This window comes from Tamandua tetradactyla, chromosome 23, assembly GCF_023851605.1.
Source record: "Tamandua tetradactyla isolate mTamTet1 chromosome 23, mTamTet1.pri, whole genome shotgun sequence".
Lineage (NCBI taxonomy): Eukaryota > Metazoa > Chordata > Mammalia > Pilosa > Myrmecophagidae > Tamandua > Tamandua tetradactyla.
The window spans coordinates 29,880,152-29,887,119 of record NC_135349.1 but is presented as its reverse complement, the minus strand read 5'-3'; positions in this window follow the sequence as shown (position 1 = coordinate 29,887,119).

The window sequence follows — 6,968 nt, the reverse complement described above, 5'->3', positions numbered from 1 at the left end:
GACAGTTAATTTTTGGGAGTGAAACAAAGCAACACCACCATTACATGCTGCAATTCTGACTATCCCCATTTTATTACAAGAAATTAGTACCCAGTTGTGTCAATATCACTTTCTATTGGATCTTGTTAATGCTCTCTTTAGTTTCCTCCTGGAAAAATCAAGACAAGCTGCATTTGCCTTCTCTTGAGGAGGCTGAAAATGGAATTTGTAGGTTTTTCCCCAAGGATATGTATGTAGTTTGACCATCTACCATCATCTGGGGCAAAGGATTTGACTAAGGAGAAAAGTCCCACAAGTTGAAATCTAGTAAATTGATGATATCATGTTAACCAGTAACTCTCTTTCAGAATTAAAGAAGCCTCTTACTTTGATCATTGGGTATAAGCCATTTTAATCACAAGATACAAGGCCCTGACTGTTCTTTCAAGTTCCTGCATATTTTATGGTCAGGTGATAAAAAAAAACTATACCTTTTGCTGGAATTGATAAAGTACAATGTTTCCCCACAACACAAATGCAAAAATAATTAATGGCTTTCTTGTCATTGTGGGGGTATTGGAAGCCTTCTTTTCCTCACTGAGCCCAAATGTAAAAACTTTGTATAATTGTTTAGTAAAGGCCACCCCTGGGATGGGATATCTCCCAACAGACTGAACTATGGAAGTGGTGGAATGGCCCCATCAGAAGAGTGGAAACTAAGGCAATCAAACTCTGTGGCATCTGCCCCAGTAGTTTTGAGGTAGTTCATAAGTTTAACCTCAGTATTATTTTTGTATAACTTTATGAATTTATATGCATAACTTTATGTATTTGTGTTTATCATTCTATGACTATGTACACTCGTTAATGTATATAAATACAAGCTTTCTTGAAGGAGGTAAAACAAAATGTCTACTGCATCTGCCTATTCCTAGTCATGTATACAAAACCTGCCCCTATTCGTGTCTGCAAAACAGAATGTAAGCCATGCATGACCCATCTGAGACAAAAGAAATGAGCTATGTAACTCTCATGCTGCAAGTTCTGTACTCTTCCAGTGTTTACCACCTATTCCCATAGTAACTCTCACCTTGCCTACTAGTCTGTATAATCTGGAAACAAACAATACTAGGGGCTCAGATTTTGAATGGGAATCCTTTGAGTCTGCTGTGGTAATAAAAGTTTGCCTACTTCTCAGAGGTTCTGGTGCTTTCTTTCATGGTATGTGGAGTTTTCCCTACTTCATTTCTGGTGCATTGGTTGGGAAACTCTGCATTCCTTGTGTCCCCTCCCCATCTCCAAGAAGATCCAAACACGGAGTGATCTCAATCATCCCTGGGGCATTCCCAGAACCTTCTCTTCTGATTCAGGATAATCTGACTGGAATGGGCATCAGCTTCCCCAGAGTTGGGAGGGACCTCAGCAGCCCTGAGAACTGAACTGGAGCTCCACCCATAAGACTGCTAAGAAAGGCTATTCACCAATTGCTCACAGTTCAGGTATAGGGATTAACAGAACCTGGCTTTCAGGCCAAAGAGGAGGATGATAACCACTAAACCAGGCCAAATACCCTTGAGAGAAACCAAAGGAGAAACTCTGGGTAGTTAGATAAATTCTGGTTTTGGGAGGGAGTCATACATAACTCATCATGTTGTCAAGTATCTGGTGTGTGAAAGTGTGTAAACAAGTCATGGCATGGACCTGAGGCTTTGTGGCAAAATGTGTGTCCTGATCTGCATGTCCGTGGGATCTCATTTTGACTTGCACAGCAGTGATCTCAGTTGAATGAAAGAGTTCGTGAGTGTCTGGGTTGGGGGTTTAAACCAATATGCCTTATGCCAAGAGAACCCTAAATTCTCTATCATGGAAAGCCATTAGAGATGGATGAAGCAATTGTCATCTTCTTTATTTGTTTAATTTTTGTCTGGTGCCCCAGGAGGATCATTATGGGTGATATTGAAAGCAAAACCCCCGTAGCTCACCAAATTAAGAATTTTAGGAAAGAGTATACTGGAGACTAGGGAGTGAAGCTGAAGCCCCAGGAGCTGTGCAAATTTTGTCAATTGCACTGGCCCACTTTTGGAGTTGGATGGCCACCTGAGGGGTCGTTTGACCCCCAACTGATTCAAGCCATCTGGCAAGTCATAACTGGACACCCTGGACACCCTTACCAGTTTCTGTTATATTGATTCCTGGCTCCAAATTGTTCAAAATTCACCACCATGGCTAAAAGCTTTCATTGGAAGCTATGTGAAAATTTTGCTTTTTTGCATCAACCTAGACATTCTGCTCCCAGGAGTGGTTGCCACAAAGAAATTAGCCCAAGTTGCCACTAAACTTCTCACCCCAGAAGGCTGTCCACTGCCAACAGAAAAAAAACTGGCCAACTAGATAAAGGAAAAGAAAAGCTGCCATCACTGCCTCAGCTCCTGGCCCTGGCTGCCCATGACTGCATGTATGAGGGTGCAGCTGCCCAAGCCTTGGTGCCCTCCCTGCTGCCGACAGAGACTCTTTACCCCTGCCTTCCTAAGTCTTCAACCCTGGAAAAACTTTAAGTCCTCCCAGGTGCAGAGGAATATCCATTGCCTTTGCCTTGCTTAGCTCCAGACACCTGAACCCAACCACAAGTTCTGGCTTAGGTTTTGGAGGTATTGTCAGCTACCCCAATGCCCTCTACTGGGAACTCTGTCTTGTCAGGGACTCCAGCTAGTTCTCCATAGCCACCTCCCATCTGACTTGGTCTCAGTTGGTCCAAACTCCAGAGATTCCACAGGTCTTGAACCCTCAATATTGAGGTGGAAGGACCTGCAGCACAGCAGGGGATCTGCAACTGTCCCTGTGAAAACCAATAGGACCAATTTAGTACCATCCAGGCCAGTTGCAGGGAGGCCAACCAATGTTCATCTACCAGCCTTTCTCAACTTCTAACCTCATAAACTAGAAAAACCACACTCTCCCCTACACTGAGAAGCCTCAGGCTATGATTGACTTCCTCCAGTCAATTATACATACCCATTAGCCAATACGACAAGATTGCCATCAGCCCTGCATCATCCTCTTCAACACATAAGAACACAGAGGAATTTCACAAGCCGCCCTGAAGTAGTTAGAGGAAAATATTCCTGCAGTGATGAATGCATCCCAATATACTAAAAACTGCTTATCAGATGCTGACCTACAGTGGGACCCAAACACCAAGGCTGGCAGGAACAATTTGAATCACTACAAAGATGAGCACATTGAAGTCATGAAAAAGAGGGGCAGAAAAAGAATAGATATGTCAAAAACAAGTCCTGCAAAAGCCAGATGAAGCCCCTAGCCAGTTCCACGAGTGCGTCTTTGGAGCCTTCAGACTGTATATTCCTTTTGACCCTGAGGCACCAGAAAACCAGAAACTTGTTGACTTTGTATTTGTTGGGCAAGCCCAACCTGATATCCAGAGAAAGCTGGAGAAATTAGAATGGCTTCCTGGAATGACTATATCTTAACTCCTGAGGTAGCTGCAAAAATCTACATGAACCAGGACCAGGAGGCACAGAGAGAAGCAGACAACTGACTGAAGAAAATAACAGATCTGTTTGTTGTGGTGCTCACTCAGGGCACCAGGAAGCCCCCATTCACAAAACCCAGTATCCTCAAGTAACCAGGGTTGGGGGATAAAACACCCACTTATTGGACACCACATGTTGCTTCCTATGAAATGGAGCTTGAAGGATATTAAGGAATGATGAAAGAAAGAAAGAAAGAAAGAAGAAGAAGAAGAAGAAGAAAGGAAGAAAGAAAGAAAGAAAGAAAGAAAGAAAGAAAGAAAGAAAGAAAGAAAGAAAGAAAGAAAGAAAGAAAGAAAGAAAGAAAAACACAGATGGGCTCAGGGGGTCTGAAGCTTAAGTTTACATCAGACAATTTTATTCTCAACCAGATCCTGGTTATATACTGCAGGATGACAAAAGGTGTGCATGCATTTCCTGAGGGAACAAAGTTCTTATCTTTCAGTGTTCTTCCTTCGTACTTAAAATAACCATTTGGGGTAAACAAACATGCTCTTCCTCTTAGACTGTCTTACATAAATCAGATAACATAAAACAGCTTACTGCTGCCATCACCCTAATGCCATCTATTCCCAAGTAGTTCCACAGGTCTTATGTTAATCCTGTCTGCTACATTTTCCCCTTTTGATTTTATAAGGTGACTGTGCCTGTCTTAGGTTGCCCTTAGGCTCTGAAGGAAAGGTCTTACCCATCATTGGCTACCAGTCAAGCTCTCTGACTTTGATTTGGGAAAGAGCCAAGAGTTTTTGCAAGAATCACATGGTTAGTGCAGCTTTGCTTAGATTGGACTCATTATTACAGCTGTCATTAGAATCATTGGAATTATCACAGTGGCAGTGGTCAATGGAACTGCATTGTTAAGTTTGGGGCTATTTATACTTTTTCTCAAATAATCAAAGTCAGAAAGCTTGACTGGTAGTCAATGATGGGTAAGACCCTTCCTTCAGAGCCATTATTTGAGAAAAAGTATAAATAGCCCCAAACTTAACAATGCAGTTCCATTGACCACCGCCACTGTGATAATTCCAATGATTCTAATGACAGCTATAATAATGAGTTCAATTAGTCTCTTAGTCCTTTTAGATATTCTTTTGCCAAATAGATCAGGACTTCTTTCTGGAGAGGATTGCCAGGACCTTGACATCTGCACCAGCAGCCAAATACCTTTTCTTCTCTTTGTTGCTACAATCATCTCATTTTCCTGCAACATAAATGCTTGGAGACAATAGACAATAATCTCACAATTAAAATTTTGATTTCCTATCTGTATATAGTATTTATGGCTGCTATTTTAAAAGAAGTTATACTTACTAGAATTTGCCACAAGAATTGGTCCCAGTCCTAGGAAAATTCTCTATAAATTTCTCTGAATAATGTATATATCATCCCAAATTTTGGCAGAAATCATCTTCTCTGTAATAAACTCTGATTTAGCTTGCCTGCCCATATAATCTCAGTTGTCTTCAAGTTAGAGATGGGAGACCCCACAGGGGCTGCATCTCTTACAATTCCATAGGAATTATTAATTATGTTAACTGCTCAATCCATATGACATAACTGCCATCCATTCCAACTTTCTTTCACATCTAACAGGCAAATATAATTTGATTCCATAGAGTTATGAATATGGGTCTTTCTAAAAATGGAAAAGTTAAATTTGATACCATTTTTCTTTTTCAAGTAGCTTTGGAAGTCTTAAATCTACTGGAGCTGGGAATCCTAAACTAGTATTCAGATATTTTGGTAAAGTTGGATCTGCCCATGTTAGGGCCTGCAGCAAAGGTAGGTTAGGAATATAAACCCAATAAGTATGATTATGTTCCTGTCCTTCAGCAATTAAAGTTATATGTCCTATAATATACATTACTGATTTAGTTATTTTCATCTGGGTTGACATGTCTGGGTTTTATTCTGTTCGGGGGAATCCAAACTGAGTTTCCATCATCTGCAACGACAAGAGCAAATCCCCTACCCCACAAGTTTTCATGCCTGGTTTCCATAACATCTTTAACATCTTTCCAATAGATTGGCTACTGCTGCAGTTCTGTTTGGGTTGTATCATTTTTCTTTTCCAAATTACTAAACTGCTGTTCTGCAGGAGTCTGTGATGAATTATCATAAATGTTTAAAAAATTTAAAGTAAATGGTGGCTGTACGTATTTTCATAACATCATCCTCCTGATCTCCCCCTTTTTGTTTTATGAGCATAGACTTTAGCACCCAGTTTGTTCATTCAAAAATTCATTGCCCAGAAGGATTATGTGGATTTTTTTGTGATATGAATAATAGGAAAAGTAGTCTAAAATTTAAAAAATTACTTTCCTGTATCAGCAGTACCATTGTCCATTTTATTAGATAGAGGGCATCCCATAACAGCAAAAGCATTAAGTAAATGTGATCAAACATGGCAGAAACGTTCTCCATATTGTGCAGTAGCCCAGATGAAATGATAACAAGTGTCTATGATACTGCATTTTACCAAAATGTGAAATATGTGCAACATCCATTTGCCATAATTCATTTGCTTTTTGACCTCCAAGATTAACCTCCGATGCAAATGGAAGTGCATTTAAAGGTCCACAGGTTTGACAAGTCCTAAGAATGTCCTGAGCTTGCTGTTTAGATAAAGATGGAAATTTTTTACAGCCCTTTGCTATTGATATGAGTCAATTTGTGAAATGTTGTGGGATCCTCAATTACCCCCACAAAAGTATCTGCTTGCTGATTTTGTAATGACAAAGGACTGGGAAGATTAGTATGAGCCCTTTATATGCATGATAAAAAGAGGATTAATTCAATTTCTGACTAGTGTTTGTAAATGTAAAAACATTTAGGGTAATTCACCTCTTTCAAACAAAGAAGCTGTCTCAATGTGAGTAACTGGCAAACATATTCAAAATCAGAGACAATATTAAGAGATTGTGGAAAACTTTGCAATACTTGAATTACAGCTGCTAATTCAGTACACTGGGCTGAGGTATAAGGTGTTTTCTAACTTGTTTTCCCCTGGGGTGACATAGGCAGCCTGCCCATTAATATTACCATCAGTAAATATGGTAATGGCATATTTCCCTTCCTCCAGCAGGGAAGCCCAAACTATTTTAGGCAAAATCCATTGCATTCTTTTTTAAAAATTGTAAAAGTTTTGACATAGCAAATGATTATTAATTTGACCTTTAAAATCACTTAATGCTATTTGTGAAGAAGTATTGAAGATAAATATACTTTGAACCTCTTCCTTTGTGAGATCACACATTATGTGATTAAGATCATTTCCTCTTAATTGATAATATCTTTGGCAACTTTTGGCTATTTAAGAAATGATTTTTTGCTGATATGTATTTAAACATTTTTGTCCATTGTTTGGTAAAAAGATCCATTCTAAAACACCCTTTTACCAAAACAGGCCTGTGGGAGATTGCAAGGTAAAGAAAAAAAAAA